This window comes from Ambystoma mexicanum, chromosome 3q (genome assembly GCF_040938575.1).
Source record: "Ambystoma mexicanum isolate Mex_15411 chromosome 3q, UKY_AmexF1_1, whole genome shotgun sequence".
NCBI classification, from domain to species: Eukaryota; Metazoa; Chordata; class Amphibia; order Caudata; family Ambystomatidae; genus Ambystoma; species Ambystoma mexicanum.
In genome coordinates, this window is record NC_090926.1 from 638,661,490 (window position 1) to 638,684,006 (window position 22,517).

Consider the following 22,517-nt stretch of genomic DNA (forward strand, 5'->3'; position numbering starts at 1 on the left):
AGATAAATGTGTATGTTTAGGACTGTGCCTTAATGTCAGAAAATATGTGTAAGTACGGAAAGTAAATCTTGCTCACCTTTCGAATTGCCCTGGCGGCAACAGAACCCAAAGCCTACGTGTATGCGCAGTCAATGGCAACTAGTGTTTACTATGCTTGCCATAACGATCATGCAGGGCGTCGTGCAATGCTAGTGTGCGTGCTGACGTGCCGGCGCCTCGCGTCCCGTGTCCCCATGGTGACTGGGCCACGGGAGATTGATCCTGCGGCAACTATTGCGTAGTGGTATTGTAAAGATGAATGATTAAATGCATGTAATGCCCCTAAAGGTTTATTGTATATACAAATAATGTAGTAGGAAAATGAACACATCTAATCTACATGTGGTATGTGCATGCCTCCACTTGTTAATATGATATTTACTCTATGATGTTACACACAGATGTTCATAAAATGTGTTGTAAACGGATAGCGATTCGGATGAAAGTGTGAGGTAATTCACATTTACCCCTAATGGTGAATACATTCATATTATTACTATGACATGGGTAACAGTCTGCTGGATGCTTAATACACACTAACACCAAACTTTTAACATTACTACTAGGAGGTAATGTGTAACGTGAATAGTATTATTCCGGACTTTGGTATTATGTAACCAATATACCAATCAATGTCCAGTACATGTGGTATATTAGAAGTGTTACATACACAGATCATCTGAAATGTTACATACACAGTGCATTTTATAACAAAGTTGTCTGTCTTGTATATCATCATCCTTAAAGACAGGGTGATGAAAACTCATAGGTAGCATGCCAGATTCACTTCCTCATTTAGACCTTTCGGTGTAAGGGATCCCAAGCGTTCTATCCAATAGGCTTCCCTTCTTTCAAGTCTTTTTTGTGTGTTCTCATGTGGTTCTCTTCTGTTAACAACTTCCAGTATTACAAAGCAAATTTGTGTCAAGGTTATGTCTTTGGTCCATCCAATGTCTGGCCACTGCTGAACTCGTGTTCCTATTGCATATACAGGATCTATGTTAATTCCTGCGTAATACCGGCAATCCCCCAATGGAGTCCTATCGGACTCCATGGAATGGGGATTAACCTAACCTTACTGGCCCTCGGAATTTGCTGGTAATTCAAAATAGTGGGGACAACGCTCTGTTTATAGGATAAAATAACTCCTTTTTGAGGCTGTAACAGCCATCACATGGGCAATTACTTTGGACAATTTTGTTATCGCACCAGCTAGTGTCATCGTTAGTCTTATTAGTAATTTGTGCACCCAGGTAAATATAATTGTTTATATAATTGTGTAGCAACTCTATCTCTTCCGCAGCCAGTTTCCACATCAAATTAGGTTTGTAAATGTAGCAAAACACATGATTTTAGTCTTAGATATGTTTACCTTTATGGAGTTTGACTGAACATAATTATGAAGAGCAACCTAATTATGAAATAATCCAATGGTGGTATGATCGAAGATGATTACATCATGGGCACACGCCATCCAAAGGATATGCCCAGAGCCCAATATTGGGGGATACATCATGTACTCTCAGCCGGACACTGGGAAGCTCTGAGATATACAGGTTGAATAGCAGGGCAGCCAAAGCACATCTCTGCTTAAATCCAGGATTCTTATTGAAAAACATCCCCTGCAATCCAAAGTAATCTGTACATGGGCATCGCTGTAAACCTGAAGCACATATTCAGTCACCCACTCAGCATTTCCCACTTGAGAAGCTGATTTGCTAGAAAAGAATGTTTCACTGATTCTAAGGCTGCAGTGAAATCAATGTAAATCACAAACAAAGGTGCGTCTCCCTTAACTAATTCAAGTGTCTTTGTAAATAGGTTCATCTATAGACGTGGTCACTGTAAGCAAGTCCATCTCACAAACAGGTATAGTCAGCATGGTCCTGGTTACTGCACGTTTCACGTGTAAACAGCTACAGGCACATCATGAACAGGGAAAGTGCAATCTCCGCTCATAGACATGTACAGCAAAGGTCTGGCTGGTAGTGTACTTTCTACTCACAAAAAGAAGCGGGTACAGCATTGGCAAGGCAAGGGCAAGCTTTCCTTCAAACCAGTAGAGCATGCGCAGCATGGATATGACAGGTGCAGTATGGGCAGGCCTAGTGCCAGATGTCCTTACTAGGTAGCTGTCGAGTATTGTCAAATCAAAGCCACTCATCCCTCGCTAACAGGCACATGTGCAGCATAGGCAGGGACAATGCAAGATTCCCTAATATATGATTTCAGGTAAAGCATGGGCAAAGCTAATCATTGCATTCTTACCTCACACATGGGTATACATGCAGACACCAGGGGCATTGCCAATAGAAGCTTTCCTCACTTACAGATCATGCGCCGTATGGATGAGGCCACTGCGTGCCTTCCTCACCGACACAACTAGAACAGCATGTCCAGGGGAAAGCTCAGTAATTAAATACTCACTTCAGACATGGGGCCAGTCTACTGATCCCAAGCTCAAATATGGGGCGTAATTTGCTTTTCATCCTTCTGAGGTCAATACATTGAGTACCACTGAAATTGGATAATAAAGAATTGGAAGTGGGTAGAATTTGACATTTGACTCTACATAAGACCTTATTGTTATGCTTATCACTATCATCATTATGGGCCATGTCAAGCACAAACAACAGCGTTGGCATAAGGACAGGCGCCAATGCACCTTGCCAGCTTCTAAACACGCCTAGTCATATGCTTCATAAATGCCCCTCTCCCCATCATGTGCCGGAGAGGGAAAGGGGCAGGTACTGCATGCACACTACACCTACAAAGCAGCTTGACGCACTAGTTCACATCAATCGACCACCACCAATTCTCCTTCTTGCTTGGTGATCAGTGGGTGGGGACAGCAGGGTGAAACAGATGGGGAGAGCAGGGTGACACGGATGGGGACAGCAGGGTGAAATACATGGGGAAAGCAGGGTTAAACAGATGGGCAAAGCAAGGTGAAACAGATGGGGGCAGCAGGGTGAAATAGATGGCGACAGCAGGGTGAAACATGGGGACAGCAGGGTGAAATAGTTGGGGACGCAGGGTGAAATAGATGGGGACGCAGGGTGAAACAGATGGGGACAGCAGGGTGAACTAGATGGGGAAAGCAAGGTGAAACAGATGGGGACAGCAGGGTGAAACAGATGGGGACAGCAAGATGGAACAGATGGGAACAGCAGAGTGAAACAGATGGGAACAGCAGGCTGAGACAGATTAGGACAGCAGGGTGAAATACATAGGGAAAGCATGGTGAAACAGATGGGGGCAGCAGGGTGAAATAGATGGGGAAAGCAAGGTGAAACATATGGGGACAGCAGGGTGAAACAGATGGGAACAGCAGGGTGAAATAGATGGGGACAGCAGGCTGAAACAGATTGGGGCAGTAGGGTGAAACAGATGGGAACAGCAGTGTGAAACAGATGGGAACAGCAGGGTGAAATAGATGGGGACGCAGGGTAAAACAGATGGAGACAGCAGGTTGAAACAGATGGGGACAGCAGGGTGAAATAGATGGGAACAGCAGGGTGAAATAGATGGGGACAGCAGGGTGAAACAGATGGGAACAGCAGAGTGAAACAGATGGGAGCAGCAGTCTGAAACATATGGGGGCAGCAGGTTAAAACAGATGGGAACAGCAGGGTGAAAGAGATGGTAACAGCAGGGTTAAGTAGATGGGGACAGCAGGGTGAAATAGATGGGGATGAGATAGCACGGTTCTCAGTGGGCCTGTATGCATACCTATTTTCTAAACGGTCTTAATGCATGGAGAGGACCACCAATGTTTGCAAGTAAGTGCTGTATGGCCCCCTGCATTCAATTGTGCACATTCACAGGGCGGAGAGGAAACCTGACGAGTAACACCAGGTGTATTCCTGTTACCTCTTCAATTTTCCTCTCCATCAGTGAAAAACAAAAATGTTGCCTGCAAATGATGCTTTGTCAGCGGCATTCATTAATGGATTCCTGTGCAAATCACCTACTATTTATTAGGCAGAATCCATTCATTTAATGCCGGCATGGTAATTGTATACAGGTGTAAAACACAGTGTACTAGCAAGACGGAGAAGGTCAGCTTAGCCGAGCTCTTCACTCAGATCTGTGCACTTCCTCCACCTTGCCAGTGCTAAACATGAGGCAGATCAGGAAATGGAGGTATAAAAGCATTACGGCTTCGTTTTATGCCTCCATTTTCTACACAAACCCATGTACAATTAGACGCTTAGTCTTCCTAATATGCTCACACAATGAGCTTTCAAATGGGATGGTTCATTAAATGGTTCATTAAATGGATGAATAAAAAGGCGGCATAATGCCGGTGGTGCCCTGCATGCAATGAACATGCCAGGTACAATGATGCGGAATTAAATCAGCTGCAGTTGCCATTTCTTAATGCAGCACATATCCACTGCCAACTCTGCCTAGTCATCTTGATAGCCAATCATAAACTGCTCTTTATTTAGAGGGCGAGCCAGAGGCGCAGCCCAAAGACTATAGTGTATGAGGGCTGAGCAGAAGCACATCCGGTCCTTCACAGAAATGGCGCACTTCTGGCCAGAGCATTGCCAGTCTCCCCTGCATTTATTATCATCGAGTTCAACCAGTGGTTGCTACTTTTAAGTGACCCTGGCTAAGAGCGTCAGAGCCTCCTTTTGCAATCACCAGATTATCCTGCACTGACCCCCAACACCTCAGAGGAGTGTTGATCAGCATTCTTTATTTGTTTAATTATTTGTACATTTGGAAAGCGCTCTAAACCGGAGGGCATCAAGTTTTCAAGTTGTATTACAAGTTATAGATAGTGAGACATCATTCAACAAAAAAGGCATAGAGGGTAAGTAGGTGGTGGTCTACATAGTAGGATAAGTAGGTGGTGGCTGAAGTTTAAGGGATTTCTTAAGTGAAGATCCAAGTTTTCAAATGTTTGTGGAAGGAGCCGTGAGACTGCTCTGATCGCAAGGCTGGCGGTAGAGTGTTCCACAGTCTTGCTGCAATGTATGGGAAGCTGGATCCACCTGCTCTGGCCTGTCTGAATCTTGGAGTGATGAGACGGTGGGTGGAGGCAGATCTGGTTGGTCTCAGCGAATTGGCTTTCATGAATTTCTGTGCAAGGGAAGGGCGGCAGAATTAGAGAAGCCCTTATGGGTGATTGCAAGAGTTTTGAATGTGACACGCTCTCGTATTGGGTGCCAGTAGGACACTTTTCTTGCCACTGATATATGATCTTGCCTTGGAAGGTTGAGGGTGGCATGGAATGCACTGGTCCGGATAACTTGCATTTTGTGGATATTCCGCGTAGAGGCGCCTTCAAAGAGAGCATTGCTTGGAAAGGTAGAAAAGAAAAGAAAGCCAGTCCTTTTTCATGTAGACACCTTTCTTTTTTTTTGCTAATTTAAGAAGTAGTGTTAGCCCATGTTTGCATCTTTTTTTATGCAAGTGTTTAAAACATACATAAAAATATTTCCTTTGGAGAGCAAACACAAACAAATCAATCATAGGATCACTACATGAGAGGCAGCCAGGGTCAGGATGTTTATAACATTAGCATACTTGTATGTCACTTTATTCATACTAACAAAAGGCTTAGAACAAAGGTGCTACAAGCACAACTTTATCCATCATGCTGAGGGAAAAGGCCAGGTCAATTCAAGTTTGCCACTCTGCACAAGGCCCCTGTTTCCCACTTCCGCCATGCCTCCTGTGTGTTTTCTGCTTTCCAACTCTGCATACCTCCAGAGGATCCAAATCCATAAGGAAGCAGCAGTGCTTCCTCCTGGCGTCTGGGCGCTGTTGGTATGTCAAAATGGCCTCTGGCCACACCTCTTTGTTTCCACCTTTCAACTAGACAATGACATTCTGAAATTGAAAAAGAGGAACCGACAGGAGACAGGCCTGCTTCCACTACCCTGTGGCGTTGAATTGAGGGGGTCATATAACAGCGTTTGCATGAACGTTCCCACCTCTTTGCCGCAGGGCACACACAACACCTAATCTTGCAAGAAATTATTCTATCATGTAATTCATAACAGCAGAGATGAAAACATACTGTTTTGTGCCCCTTTCACAGTGCCCTAGGCAGAAACCTGGTTTGACTAGTGCTTACACCAACCCTGACTGAGGCTAGACAATAACTCTGCCAATGCACCTAAATGGTGCACTGCAAGGCCACGGCTGCTCCAACACTGAGACGTACACACAGCTCTGCCAATACAGATGGACACTTCTCCTCAGCACCTGATTCTCTTTCAGTGCCAGGATCTACACATAGCTCTTCTAATTAGCCTCCATCCCGACCTAACCACCTCCTGCTATTTTATCACAGGGAGCAAGGCAAAGCTCTGGCCATTCATCTCAATCCTGCCCCGCACCACCTGTGGCTATTCTACTACTGGGAGCCAGACACAGCTCTGTAAAAGAGCCTAAATTCTTCCTTGTAACCCCACTTGCTATGCATTTACTAGGAGCCATCCACAGCTCTGACAATAACTCAATCCCGACATGCACCGCCTCCTGTTTTTCACATATTGGGAGCCAGACACAGCTCTGTAAAAGAGCCTTAATTCTTCCTTGTAACCCCACTTGCTATGCATTTACTAGGAGCCATCCACAGCTCTGACAATAACTCAATCCCGACATGCACCGCCTCCTGCTTTTCACATATTGGGAGCCAGACACAGCTCTGTAAAAGAGCCTTAATTCTTCCTTGTAACCCCACTTGCTATGCATTTACTAGGAGCCATCCACAGCTCTGACAATAACTCAATCCCGACATGCACCGCCTCCTGCTTTTCACATATTGGGAGCAGACACAGCTCTGTTAATTCCCCTAAACTAAACTGGTTGTGTGAGAGAGCCTTGTGGAAGTCCTGGGTAAAATTGCTGTAGGTTCTAGAAGCATAGAAGGAGAATTCGCTGCTGAGCAGTGTTCTAGTTTCATGACATTTGGAGTTCTAATGTTGTGTTCATTTTGCTGCAGGTAGATAACATCTGGCATTCTGGTTTCTTTGTGATTATAGTGCTTTAAATGGACTGGTCTTGCATGCCCGAGTACCTGCACTTCTTTTATTTGAAATACATAGGGCCTCATCACGAGTGGGGTGGTATTCCAGTGGTAAATCTGCCAGAATACTGCCCAGTGCAATTACCGTTACCTCCACTTAGTCCAGTGTTATTACCGTCAGATTACAAGTGGTGGTGGCTTGTAAATCCCCATTTTTTTCCAGTCCGTAGGACTCAATGGGGCATTGTCAGCAGAATTACGCCACAGTAATTCCACCAAAAATGGGCAGAAACTCTGCAGATTGAACTCCAGATTATGGCTGGGAGTGAATGCTCTGATTTTCCTCCCAACTCATAGTTGGACGGTGCAGTAATGCGGCAGTAACAGTATTAATGCCGCATTTTTACCACACCACACAACTCGTTATGATGCCCATAGTTTTGGCACTTCTCAGCAGGAAGCCAATATATTTAATGCAAGAGTAGCGGCACTTCTTAACAGTAAGCAGGTACTCTGAGATAGGGACTACCTGCACTTCTGTGTTTCCATTTCAAGAACTGTTTATGAATAAAGCAGTAGGATTGAAGGTGATGGTTAACAGACAGAACACAGGCAGTTGCAACCAATGCAAGTCTTCATGTATGGAGGACATCTGGTGGAATTTCATTTGACTGGAAGAGAGTCTGTGGCAGCAGAGAACCCTGCTTTTGAACGGATGAAGGTGGTTTGACGGCGGCTTGAAAGGGGGGGACTAAGCGCCTTAGCAGTCTAACAGAATGTGGAGTAAGAAGGCTCTGATTTTCTTAGGAGGCTCAGCTAGCTCCCATTTAAAAAGAAAACAGAAATGTTTGGCGATGTAATTTGACCAACAAGGAGATGCAGCAGCATCCACTTGGATAACTCCTTTTGGCATAAGACCATGGCACTTTACCCCCACCCTTATGAGTAATCTGGGAGTCATTTTAGACTGCTCACTTACCACCTTGAGACTTCAGATAAACAAAATGGTCAGTACTAGTGTATTCTCGCTGAAATGTCAGTAGAGGGCCCTCACCTCCTTCACATTTCCACATAAGGCAGAGTAGCTATGGGCCATGCAATTTTTTGGACAATTGCAACCTTCTGGGGCTGCCAGAATCAGACATCCACCTGCAGCAAGTCCAGAAAATGGCTGCAACAATCCTTCTCAAACGGTGTACATTTTATCACATCTCCCCCTTCTCAGCACTGGCTCCCACTTGAGCAAGTACATTGCTTGACTTAAAAGGCCAAAAGTGAAATTGATCTTTTGTTTTTTCTTCATAAATTGCAGAACAAAGCCCTGAGGATAGCGGGTGGAGCCCGACCTTTTGCAAGAACAGCCGTCCTGCACAGTGACCTGGGAGTCGGGATGTTGGATAAACATCTAGCAAAGCTGAACAGGAATTATTGCCAAGGACTGGATCAGAACACAAACCCTCTGATCAAGAAACTTGCTACGATCACAACAAATCATTTTTTACCGCCACCCACGACCCAGTGAAACCATCTCCGCAGTGACAAAAACACAGCTCAAGAAGCATATCGAACCGCTACTACATACTCAACCAGAGACATTGGAGTAATACGGCACAGCCTTGGTATCCAACTTCCCCCACTGATAGATCAAAGCTGTCAGCAAGACAATGTTCTCTTGCTGATCATTCTTCTCTGAATAGCTTGACTGCTCGGTAATGTGGGGGAATATTCATTTTTGTCCTTTGTCTTTTTTTTCAATCTGAATAGCACACTGACTTGTCCTTGCAGCCATATTCATTCATATGGGCTTCATCACCTTATCTCATCTATTCACTTTACCCTCAGTAAGTAATTTCACGTGCACGGAACTTGAAAGTTAGAGTAAAGAGTTTTGAAAGGACATCCTCTCGGAGGTCACGTGATGAGGGAAACAGTGAATCCAGACTTGGAAATTAGATCATGGTAAGACACCGGCGCATGTAGCAGGGGGAGATTTCGACTCTGGCTGCCCTCCAGCGGGAGCTTTCTAGAAGAAACTGGTGAGAGAAATCTGCATAGGCTATGGACTCATCTGCTTGGTTCATGAACTGGACAATACTGGTAGGCTTCTCTCCTAATTGTAATATGTACATTTGGGTTCTTCTTGAATGTGCTGTGTGGTTTTGAATATAAAGATGGAAGTCCGGTGGAAAGGTCAGGTTGTTGTGGGTTTGTTCTTGTAGAGTAAACATGCTCTCCTTGTAATTAACGTGTAAGACAATAAACCTGTCTCTGAGTTTGTTGCTATCTGAGAATGATTTCATGCAGGATTCTCATAAACATACCAACTGAATGTGGTGTCACCTGAAATAAGCATATAAAGTTGCCCTCTGAAAAAAGGTGGGGGGCTCTGTATACCCTATGTTATCCATTCAAATTTCTATCCTGTCTCCTCCCACCTTGCAAAGAAAGGAAATGCCAATAGATGTAGTTGCATGAACAAGGAGACACATCAAGACCATGTGAGTTGGGTATCCTGTGACTGCATGCGCTTCTGTTGGCAAGTGCCTATGGGCAATACTTAGACTGTGGCAGCAATGGTAAAACATGCAGTACTTCCAATTACTCCATGTGTTACTACTCCATCATATGCAGAAAGAAACAGTGCATTGAAACATACCAGACATGGTAAAGCATTAAATAATGCATGGGAAAAAGCAAAGAGACCACATGTGATAACTACAGAGTGCGAGCATCCTTCAAAAACACATCCGTTAAATAGCAGGCGATTCAGATTACATCATTTGCCAAACAAACCTACACCACTAAAGATTGCCTCCGCATGAAGAAGGTGGAAAAGAGTTCCAGGTGCACTGAAATCATACGCCGGTGCCTCTAGCCAGCACCAAGACAATAGAAAAGGTACACCAAAAGATCAACCCACACAACCCCCACCACACAGCAAGGCGGAGCCCTGCCCACCACACCACGTATCTTTGAAGGCAGAGGATTTGATGCCATACAGTAGCAGAGGGCAGCACAGCTAATACAAAGAAGGAGGAGAGCACACATCCCACTGTAATACCCTCCCCATGGACTCTCACAGAAATACCACCCTGGAAGTACTGCAGCTCGTACAGGGTGAGTTGCAAAATCACATTGGCACACGCAGAACGATACCCCCTCATCTGAAGTTGGTGGCCTCCCTACATTTCCTTGCAAATGGCACTTTAAAGCACTCAGGGGGCATGTGGCATGGCATGTCAATGCCAAGATCCTCATGCATGCTCACACAATTGTGAAGTGCCCTCTGTAAATATGCCTCAGTCCTCAGTGCACAACCCGCCACGAAGGAAGACAATGAATGAAGATTCAATTGTATCACCCGATCCCCTAAAACCATAGGTGTCCTGACCGTACACATGTCCCATTGGTGGTCCCACATACCCTGGAGCAGCTCTACAGCTATCGTAAGATGCAACACATACTCAATATGCAGATGACATGTGTTACCCTCACCTGGTTCCCACAGGGGCGTCCATCAGACCCGGACAGCTGCGGTCTCCACCAACGTGATGCGTAGTAAAGAGATGACAGTCTGGACTGGCCCGCCTAATCTTGTCTGCTGGACTCATAGAAGTATTCTCCTGCAAGTGGAGAAAGGGATTTAGCCACCCGTGGACTTTAGTGATGGCCCCCTTCAACTGTTCTCGTTCACCCCACTAATCACCTCCGAAATTCCATCTTGGTAACCTCACCTTATTTTTTTAAATGATGAGCTCTCCGTCCTGCATGGCAAGCAGGGGCGCGTAGATACCAGTTACTTCACTGGTTTGAAGGTACTGGAGGAGTTCCGGAGGAATATTCACTCCAGTGTCTATAAAGTTCAAAGAGTTCAATATGTCCAATGTTCACTCTTGTTCCATTCCCTTGTTAGGTTGCAGCTGGGTCCAAAAGAATATTGCCTGGAGGCAACTGATGGCATTCAGGTAAGAGTCTGTATTACCAAACACTGTCCGGTAAAAGTTGCATGAGTTTAACTTGCTGTTTTCTCTCCCTTTAAAGGTGCGGCATAGAAAGATGCAGCGAATTAAAGGATAATACCTCTGGTGGTAAAGCAGGTAAGCCTATGGTGGCAAAGAGATTGTCTTTGTCGGTTTTCTCGGCTCACCTTGTTATTCCTTTTGTTTTCCCCCCAGGTGCTGGGTTTCGACGAAGAAAATGATGGAGGCAGCGCTGAGTTGAAATATGCGGTGGACTGGTGAGTATAACGCGGCGCTGCTGCTGGCGAAGCGACGCATGCTGAAATAATGTCCTTTCCAGGCTCGGAGATGTGCTGGGTCCGGAATCAGGGAAGGAATCAAATAATGCCCGTGATCTAACCTCTTCTCCTTTCTTTTCCTTTTGTCTAGGAGCTCCGGATTCAAGGCGGGCATGGCAGAAGACTGGATGCTGACTTGCAGACACGGTGAGCGTTACGCTGCTGGATGCAGAATAACACGAAGCATGAGCTGCTGTTCGGGCGTGGTTTAAATAGCCTGCAAAGTAGTCCCAGGTAAGAAGTTCCCCAGAACCACACACGAGTAAAAAATAGTCCCTGTAATAAAATAGTCCCATCCAGGCCTCACGTTGGCTTGATCTCATTTGCAGCAAGGTCTGCATAAGGTAAGTAAAGTCTATGAGCCTGGCGCCTATGGCGCCAGCACTGATTTCTATGATGAGCCTGGCGCCTAAGGCACCAGGACTGATTCCAAACAGCCCCCAGCCGGGGCTGTTGGGGTTTTAATGAGTATCTGGATACCTGCTCCCGGGACTGATGGACTCGATCCGGATGCCCGGGGGTAGGCATCATGACAGCACACTCCCCCCAAGGCCCCTCCTAAAGTTGTTCTTTCCCTTGGCCCTGGCTTGTCTGGGAAGTCCCGATGGATTTTTTTCACCAACAGAGGAGCATGAACGTGGTCACTAGGTTCCCATGACCTTTCTTGTGGTCCGTAACCCTTCCAGTCGATTAAATAAAAAAGACTTGATGTAACCATTTTAGAGTCCAAGATGTTTTTTACCTCAAATTCAGGTTCTCCATCTATTAGGATGGGGCAAGGTGGTTTGGTTAATCTTGTCCCGGGTTGAACAGGTTTTAGAAGTGAAACATGAAAGACAGGATGAATCCGCATATTAGAGGGTAATTCTAATTTGGCGGCCACCGGGTTGATAATGGCCTTAATGGTGTAAGGTCCCAAATATCTAGGATCAAAAGTTCGAGTTCCTTTCAGAGGTATATGTCTTGTAGCCAGCCAAATTTGGTCTCCGATTCGATATGGTGGGGTCTCACTTCTATGTTGATCTGCATTTTTCTTGTATTTCCCTTTTGCTTGTTTCAAATGTTTTGTTGCCTCTTTAAAAGCTTGTCTAATAGTAGAATGCAGATGAGTTACTGCTGGCATTTCTAAATGCTGGGGCGAATCGAGTTCTGAGGTTTGAGGATGATATCCATATATGGTATAAAAGGGGCTTTGTCCGGTTCCTGAATGTACAGAGTGATTGTATGCGTATTCAGAAATCCATAAAATGTCCTTCCAATTACTTTCGGTGTGGTGGAGCATACAACGTAGGTATTGTTCAAGAGTCTGGTTGGTTCTCTCCGTCTGTCCATCGGTTTGGCGATGGTGACTGGTTGATAACCTTACGTCGATTTGTGCCAATTGACAACACTTCTGCCAAAATTGCGAAATGAACTGACTACCTCGGTCAGAGATCAATACGGAAGGAAATCCATGTATTCAAACAATATTTTCGAGAAATTCCTTGGCCAAGATTGAAGCAGAAGGTAATCCTTTTAAAGGAATAAAGTGGGCCATCTTGGAAAAAAGATCCACAATAACTAGATTGGTGTTGAATCCATTACATGGCGGTAGATCTGTAATAAAGTCTAAAGACAAAGTGTGCCATGGTGTGGGTGGAATATCTAAAGGTTGTAAAAGACCAGCTGGTTTCTTCTTTTGACTTTTGTTCTGGGCGCAGATGCCACAAGACAGTACAAATGACTTTACATCTTTTCGCCAGGTGGGCCACCAGAATTGTCTTTTGATTTTAGCTTCAGTTTTTGCAATGCCTGGGTGCCCTTCCATCAGAGCTTCATGGTAATTTGAGATGACTTGTTCTTGTAGTTCCTTGTGTGGTAGAAATAGACGCCCTTGATAGTAAGGTAGGTCATTGACAACTGAATAATCTGGACCCTTTTTAACCCAGTCCTGCAGGGCTGCTGAATCGAAAAGTTGTTGGATCTTTAAATGAATATCTTCTTAGGTCTGTAGAGTAGTTATCCCAAGAATTATTTGTTCAGGAATTATAGGCACCGGTTCCGGGTTCGAATATGCTTCTCCCATCCCAATTCGGGATAAAGCGTCTGCCTTACCATTCTTACAACCTGATCGATAAGTGATCACGAAATCGAATTTGGCAAAGTATAAGGCCCATCGAAGTTGACGCGATGATTGGGCCTTGGCTGTTTTTAAATACTGCAAGTTCCTGTGATCGGTGATTACAGTAATGGTATGCCTGTCACCGAGAAGATAATGCCGCCAAGCCTTGAAGGCGGATTTGATGGCTAACAACTCTTTATCGGTAACCGCATAGTTTAATTCGGGGGCCTAGAATTTTCTGGACCAAAATGCTACTGGATGAAGTTGACCGGTTTCCGGATCCTTCTGGGAAAGGACAGCCCCCATGGCTAAACTGGATACATCGGTTTCAACTATGTATGGGAGCTCAGGGCGTGGATGCTTTAAGACAGGTGCCGACGTGAATTGCAATTTCAGTTCTTGGAAGGCTTTTTCAGCCTCTCCGGTGCACAAGAAGCGTTTGTTTTTTTGCAAAAGTGCTGTGATGGGGTGTACAACATATGAGAAGTCAGGAATAAATCTGCAGTAGAAATTAGCAAATCCAAGCATGCTTTGCACCCCTTTAACTGAACTGGGTGATGGCCACTTGAGAATTGCGTCCACCATTCGAGAGTCCATTCGGACTCCTTTTGGAGTCAGGATAAATCCAAGGAATTCAACTTCTGTAGCATGAAAAAAACATTTTTCCAATTTTGCATATAACTTGTGCTGGCATAGTTTCTCAAGGACTGCACGAACATGCTTAACATGGTCTGATTCTGAGGAGGAGTACACTAGAATATCGTCTATGTATACGACAACACAGACGTCAATGAGTTCACGAAGGACATCGTTCATAAAATACTGGAAGGCTGCTGGTGCATTGCACAACCCGAAGGGCATCACCTGATATTCGAATAATCCGTACTTGGTGCGAAAAGCGTTCTTCCATTCGTCGCCCTTCTTTACACGTACCAGATGATATGCCCCTCGAGATCTAATTTAGTGTAGATGCAAGCATCCTCTACTTGGTCTAGTAGTTCGGGGATCAGAGGCAATGGATATCGGTTCTTCACCGTGATCTGGTTTAATGCGCAGTAGTCTATGCACGTTCCGAGGTCACCTTCCTTTTTGGGCACGAAGAATAAAGCTGAAGATGCGGGGGACTTAGATGGACAAATGAAGCCATTAGCAAATGTATTGGTCCACGTATTGTCGTAGGTGACGGTTTTCGGGTTCCGTAAGGGCGTAGATCCCACTGCATGGAGGTTGTGCACCGGGTATGAGGTCGATTTGACAATCGTATGATCTATGAGGTGGTAAGGTGTTTGCATGTTAATTTTGGAAAACATCCTGTAATTCTTGATATTCCTGAGGTACCTGCATGACTGGATTAACGACTGTGGCCATGCTTTTGTTCAAGGTTTTTTCCGGGTAACAGGTGTGTGCACACTCCGGGAATTTACTCTCTTCTCTCGCCAATCAATACAAGGATTATGTGTTTCCAACCAAGGTATCCCCAGTATTATTTGGAACTGGGGGGGTTTGATTAAGTCAAACACAATAGTCTCTCGATGCCCATCTTGACCCAACAGTGTCATCTCTGTGGTGGAATGGGTTACAGGCCCAGAGGCAATTTCAGTTCCATTGACTGTGGTGATAACATCCGAAGTGGTCTTTTTGCAGAGAGGTAGATTCATCCTAGAAGCCAATTTGTGGTCCACATAGTTTCCTACGGCCCCGCTATCAATGTATGCCCTAACTGCGTGCATACGTGATGGCTGCCTTGGATCAATAAGGACCATTGGTATGATTAGGTGTAAGGTCTGAGTGTCCTTCTTTAAGCTCGGCAAGCGGACCTCTACGCTTGTCGGGCATGGTCGTTTCCCGATTCAGACTCTGTTTGATTTCTATCAGCAACTCCGACTACTTTCTTGGATGTTTTTATAGGGCAATCACGTAGAAAATGTCCTGAGGCCCCACAGTACAGACACAACTGCATCTGTTGTCTCCTTTCTCTTTCTTTTTGAGTTAAGGGTCCCTTAACCCCCCCCCGATCTCCATTGGTTCTGATGCATCTTTTCCTTTGGGAGTAACATTGGGTTTAACCAATACCTGAGCTAACTTAGCTCGATCAGCTTTTCTATTCTGAAGTCGGTGGTTTAGCTGGACCACTAAGTCTATATATTCTGCGCAATCCTGAGGTGGGTTCACAACTTAGGCCAAAACATCTTTGAGTTCACCCCGAAGTCCACGATGAAATAATGTAATTCGCTTTACCTCTGGCCATCCGGTTTCCACCACCAACCTATTGAAGGTTGCGATATAAGTTAGCAATTTTCTGGTTTCCTTGTCGTAGGGATAGAAGTTTGTTATCCAGGGCCTGTCCCTGTGAATGTCTGGCGAATAGTCTTTCCATGCTTAATTGAAAACCCTGAAACTCCCGAAGAAGAGGGTCATCCTGGTTGACTAATGGAATTGACCAATCCGCTGCGCTGCCACTAAGGTATGACAGTACAAAAGCTACTTTGGCTTGGTCGATTGGAAAAGCTCCTGGTCTGCATAAAAAGTGCAAGCGGCATTGGTTCATGAACACGGCAAACCTTTTCGGGTCCCCAGCAAAGCGTTTGGGTGGAGTTTAAGGAATGCTCCCTTGTAGAACCAATTGCACAGGGCTGCTCGATGAAACGGGGGTTGAATTCCCCCCAAGTCCAGGTAGTGGTGTTTGCCCGGCTTGGTTTTGCAGCAGTTGTCTGGCAAGATCATCAGTGCGCTCCTTTGACACAATCAGTTCTCTCCTGAGGGCATTAGTTTCTTGGCGTGCAGAGTGCACTTCTGCCCTAAGTTCTCCTAACAATTGGGCTAGTTGGTCGGTTTCTGAGGTCTCCATTACGCCCGGTGGGGATTTGTAGATAGGCTTCGTGTTGTGTTACGCTCACCTGGTTTCCACAGGGGCGTAGACTCCACCAACGTGATGCGTAGTGAATAGATGACAGTCTGGACTGGCCCGCCTAATCATGTCTGCTGGACTCATAGAAGTATTCTCCTGCAAGTGGAGAAAGGGATTTAGCCACCCGTGGACTTTAGTGATGGCTCCCCTCAACTGTTCTCGTTCACCCCACTAATCACCTCCGATATCCCCTCTTGGTAACCTCACTGTATATTTTTAAATGATGAGCTCTCCATCCTGCATGGCAAGCAGGGGCGTGTAGATACCAGGTACTTCACTGGTTTGAAGGTACTGGAGGATTTCCGGAGGAATATTGACTCCAGTGTCTATAAAGTTCAAAGAGTTCAATATGTCCGATGTTCACTCTTATTCCATTCCCTCGTTAGGTAGCAGCTGGGTTCCAAAGAATATTGCCTGGAGGCAACTGATGGCATTCAGGTAAGAGTCTGTATTACCAAACACTGTCCGGTAAAAGTTGCATGAGTTTAACTTGCGGTTTCCTCTCCCTTTATAGGTGCGGCATAGAAAGATGCAGCGAATTAAAGGATAATACCTCTGGTGGTAAAGCAAGTAAGCCTATGGTGGCAAAGAGATCGTCTTTGTCGGTTTTCTCGGCTCACCTTGTTATTCCTTTTGTTTTCCCCCCAGGTGCTGGGTTTCGATGAAGAAAATGATGGAGGCAGCGCCGAGTTGAAAGATGCGGTGGACTGGTGAGTATAACGCGGCGCTGCTGCTGGCGAAGCGACGCGTGCTGAAATAATGTCCTTTCCAGGCCCGGAGATGTGCTGGGTCCAGAATCAGGTAAGGAATCAAATAATGTCCGTGATCTAACCTCTTCTCCTTTCTTTTCCTTTTGCCAAGGAGCTCCGGATTCGAGGCGGGCGTGGCAGAAGACTGGATGCTGACTTGCAGACACGGTGAGTGTTACGCTGCTGGATGCAGAATAACACGAAGCATGAGCTGCTGTTCGGGCGTGGTTTAAATAGCCTGCAAAGTAGTCCCGGGTAAGAAGTTCCCCAGAACCACACCCGAGTAAAAAATAGTCCCTGTAATAAAATAGTCCCATCTAGGCCTCACGTTGGCTTTGACTCATTTGCAGCATGGTCTGCATAAGGTAAGGTAAGTAAAGTCTATGAGCCTGGCGCCTATGGCGCCAGGACTGATTTCTATGATGAGCTTGGCGCCTAAGGCGCCAGGACTGAATCCAAACAGCCCCCAGCCGAGGCTGTTGGGGTTTTAATGAGTATCTGGATGCCTGCCTCTGGGGCTGATGGACTCGATTCGGATGCCCAGGGGTAGGCATCATGACAACATGTGATGCTGACCTAACCATCACCCACTGTTGCGCCTGGTTTCCTCGGTCTACACATGATTGCATGGTAATGCATAACATCACCCTGCCAGATTACATGGCCACCCACACAGGACAACAGACATAGGTATAATATTCCACCTGTAAATGTGCATTCAGACAATTGAGGGTATCCTTACAGTATAGATAGCAAGGACATGAATGTGGGTCATTGGAGTATGCAGGGGGAATACCTAGGAAATAAATGGGGGAGAGGGTTATTAAAAGTGAATAACTGGGAGATGAACGATAGGGCAGGATGCTGATTGGCAGTGCACACCACATCCCTCTACACAACAGCAGCTATGCTTATGCAAGACTTCAAACCTGCATGCATACGCAATGAAAGGGGGACATTTCAAATGTTGTGCAATGATATGCCCTCATGATCCATCATCACACGTGACACAGGCTACCCCCTCCTGCCATGGCGACTGACACAATATTGTGATACCCACAGACCACATGATGTGCACATCCGTACTAGATGCACAACTGAGAGGGGCTTCGGCCTCCTAAAGGGAAGATTCTGCTGGCTGCGACAAGCAGGCAGAGCACCTAAGCACACACCCAAACAGCTGAGCGACAATGTCATTGTTTGCTCTATGTTGCATATTCTCTGCATTAGGCAACATGTCCCTGAGACACCACCTGACAACCTGTTGAATGAAAGCAATGATGAAGAAGAAGAGTTGCGTATTGAATGTCCAGAATGTGATCAGTGTGATGGGCTGATTACCCAACAGAAATGAGTAGACTGTTTCTTGTTAATCATGGGGTGGTCGGTTCATATGTCAGGATATTGGATATTACTCTTCCATGCAGGAGTGTTTATAAGTAATTGGCATGCCTGGCCCTACAAAGCACCAATGGAATAGTTGTACAGGACAAGCCTTCAATCATGCAACATAATAGAGAAATACTTTTGCAAGACCACTCAAAGGCATTGATGACCTCCATTGTAGTGGTTGTCATGACTGAGGCATGACCAAGGAGGGCATGTAATACCTGTGTGAGTACAAGTGTTAATGTTGGCTCTGACATGTAATATCACATGCCCACCAGTGGTGCAGTAGTGCCAACAGCATAGCACTGTTAAAATTACACAGAACCCCGTGTCAATGCAATGGCTGTACGTCTCACCAAAGGTGCACTCAAGGCGCACTCCAAAGGCAGCCACAACAACATCATGAAGGTAACTGCACAAGGCTGCGTAGGGGTGGCTGTCACTTCCACAATCTCCGTACACAGAGAAAAAGTTAGCATGTTCATGTCCATGCAACAAGAAAGCTGACACAACACAACATAATGAAGGAGTATTGGACATGTCTACCTGTGAAAAGCTTCTTTCACCCATGACATGTAACTTCTGGAAAAGAAAGAAGAAATGATGCCCTGCAATAAAATGCTCTAATACAGAGTTCTTGTAAAAACCCACTATTAACCGCAACATGTTATGAGAAATATGTACGCAATCATCCACTCACGTTTCCCCATTATCCTACACCTTGACACACCCATACACTCTCCCCCTTATCCCATCCCTTCACACACTCATTTACCAGCCTGACCCCAACACTGCAGTTTGATGTAAACAAAGTCACCATCTTATAAATGCCATGAACAAGAAGGTATGTTTAGTCACTGCCCCAGTGACATCACACACAACACAGCTCACTCTCCAGTAAACACACACCAAGTTATAATACAGTTCCATAGTACATATCATTGTCGACATGGCCCTTCATTACACCGAGGTGGGCTTGGAAGGCGGGGGGTGGGATAGTTGGGGAGAGAGATGGGATTGTCTACCCTACTGGGATTCCTCTGAAGGTGTTACAGATGTAGGCAGTATAGGCTCTTGTTGCACACATCTCTGAGTTGTATGACAGACTGCTCCATCCTCCCTAGAATTCCAGGTTTACTCACGTGGATGGACGCCTTCATGTGCTGATCTTCCAGACTCATAGTCTAAGCTATAGCATCACTGGATACCCAACAACGGGCGTTATCTAGTCCCACATTCCTTGCAGGACCACTGATGGCTTTCTGTAAATAATGTAGGGCCGTCTGTTGACAGCTGCTTGGCGACTTAGGTGCCGCCTTGCCTCCATGTCCATCAGCTTCATGGTGGGCCTTGTGTGTATCCTCAAGACTAGGTCCCTGAGATGTCCCATTGGTCATAGAAGCTGTTAGGGAGTCAAAAGCTCCTCCTGATGCTTGCAGAGCCTGTGCCAGTCTGCACAGCCCATTGGTTGGGGCATGGTTTTCTAAATGGGGATCCCTCCATCGTCACCCTGTGTGACAAGTGCGGCAGGCACAGCTTGGGTTGCAGTGTGTTGTGCATGTCCTTGGACATGATAGTGATGTCGTCTGGGGGTGGGTGTTCTGATTATTTCCTCTAATACCTTAGTGGTGCTCGGCAGGTGTGCATAGCTTGGGTCTTTTCAATGTACTTGCACTCAGTGCAGGGTCCTTGCACTTCCCCTCCGCCTTGCTGTCTGTGCCCACAGGACATCCCCCACTGCCCTTTTCAGTCATTGGCATGCTTGCTGCAGATAGGTTGGTGTAGATTGTGGTGCCCGCAGTGGTGGGTATGGTTCCTGGGGCAGTGGTCACAGCAGATGCCCTTGCAGTTCCTGGTTGTTGGCATGAAGTTGTGCTCTTCCTATCACTAGAGGAGTCATCTATAGGGAAATGACAGATTCAAGAGTTCAGTGAAATTACTGTACTCCAGTGAAATGGTGCATGCATTCACTTGTTTCATGTGTAACAATGGTCAGATAGGTACCTCATTATCCTGTGTCTGGGCTGCCTTGTCAGCTGGTCATGGATTCTGCCCATCTGTTATGACTGTCCCTTATTTATGGGGCCTTGTGTGTACTGATGGGTCTTTGTGACACATTTGAACCTTGTATGCCCCTGATAGCTGGCCTTTCCAGTGAATTCAGTTATTTCCCCTCTCAGGAATATCTGCAGATATGACTCTCTTATGTGGGTGCCATTGGCAGATTGAAGTTGGCATTGTTGTTCATAGCACAGTGTTTGTTACTCAGACCAATTACTAGGAGACCATGTATTTGTTCATCCTCCCATATGTGCACCATTGGGGATCCATACAGTGTGATGGATTGTTACTTACAGGCTGTTTTCGGGAACCTGCTCCAACTTGGCCATCCCCTGACCTTGTCACTCTTGTGATGTCCATGACTAAAGCAGCCTTCAGTTCCCAGGGATATATGAAGGGGGCAGACAAGGGCCCACCACCCCTAGCCATGCATTCTTTAAGAAGCTCTGCCAGGATGCCTCATATTCGGCTCTTTGGGTCATCCCAGCTCTTGTCGAAGACCTTTTGTTCTTTGGGGTTACATGGACAAAGCACACACACAATGTACTGGATACGGTCCCACATTTCAGCACGCTTACTGGCAGAAGATTTGGCCATGTGGTTGACTACCAGCCCTAGTGCCTTCTTGGCCACATCTTCTGCCAGGACTGTTTGCTCCTGCTGGCTGAATATTGGCTTCCGTAGCTGCTCCTCTGCAGCCTTATCACCTGCAGCATCCCCAGAGTCCTGTGAGCCACTCGTTGTTTTTGGATGACCTACGGTTGTCCCCATTCCCAATGGATTGTCTTTCTAGTGATTGGCACCGGCCACTATGTTTTTCTATTAATTTCCCCATCCGAAAATCATATTTCAGTCTATGTTGCTGTGTTTTGGGAGTTTTATGCATGCAGTGTAGTATTTCTGGTAATTATTGCATGCCATGTCTTTGTGGTTCAGATTTTCCACGTTACAGCATCTGTGACAGTAAGGCCTGAACTGCCTCATTTGACCGCATGTGGTAAACATAATCCATGCAGTGATTTACTGCTGCACTATAAATTAGACCTTTTGTGTTGTGTGACAGAAATTGGTCAAAACCCCTCAAGGCACGGGAAGCCCAGGAAAGTCAGACTTGCCAGAAGGACACGTCCACCTCTCAGAATCGTGTGGGAATTGATAAGTCAATCTGTAAGGCTTTCCACCAGCAAACCCTGGAAAACATTAAGAGAGAGAAACCTCACCAGTGGCAGATGAATGACAGAATATCGACTTCATGAAAAGAATCTTGTCATGGTGTGATGACATCTTTTCTACAGGAATACAGGTATGACTAGTGATTTGTAAACTCCTACTCAGCCCTGCATAAAGGTGAAACAGGCACAAAATGAATAGTACACCTCGCATACAGCCACACCACACCGAATGCGCCCAATCTCCTCTGATCTCAGAAGCTAAGCAGTGTCGGGCCTAGTTAGTACCTGGATGGGAGACCAGGGCCTAGTTAGTACCTGGATGGGAGACCGCCTGGGAATACCAGGTGCTGTACGCTTAATAATAATAATTAAAAAAATAGTACACCTCCTTCACCTCTTTAAAGTAGCATGGACCAGGGCAGGCTATAATCTTCAAGAGGGAAGTGAAGGAAACATCCAAAACAACAATAGTAATGTTGTGTCAAAAAATGAAATGTCCATTCAAGGTTCTAAATCAAATACAAGACTTTGGTCAAACTAAAAGGACATACAAACTAATAAAAACACTAACAACACTCCCCTACAGTGAAATATAGAGAATATGTAGACTTTTGGTTGAAAGGGGAATTCTGGGTAGGAAGACAAGGGTGTGCAGGCAATTGTCTTTGCAGTCCTCTTGAAGTTTAAGTGTATGTCTTTTAAAAAGTTAAGGAGTGTATCTTATTTTTGTTAGGGCCCTTAAAACCAAGCCATATGGACAGAACCACGGTGCATGCCTTTAAATCTGAATTTTTGAAGCTCAACCGTGTC

At 45.6% G+C, this 22,517-nt stretch overlaps 1 pseudogene; it reads left to right on the plus strand.

Moving 5' to 3' along the window:
* The first annotated feature begins 21,914 nt into the window (after window positions 1-21,914).
* Window positions 21,915-22,063, plus strand: LOC138448304 (5S ribosomal RNA; annotated as a pseudogene).
* The last annotated feature ends 454 nt before the right edge of the window (window positions 22,064-22,517 follow it).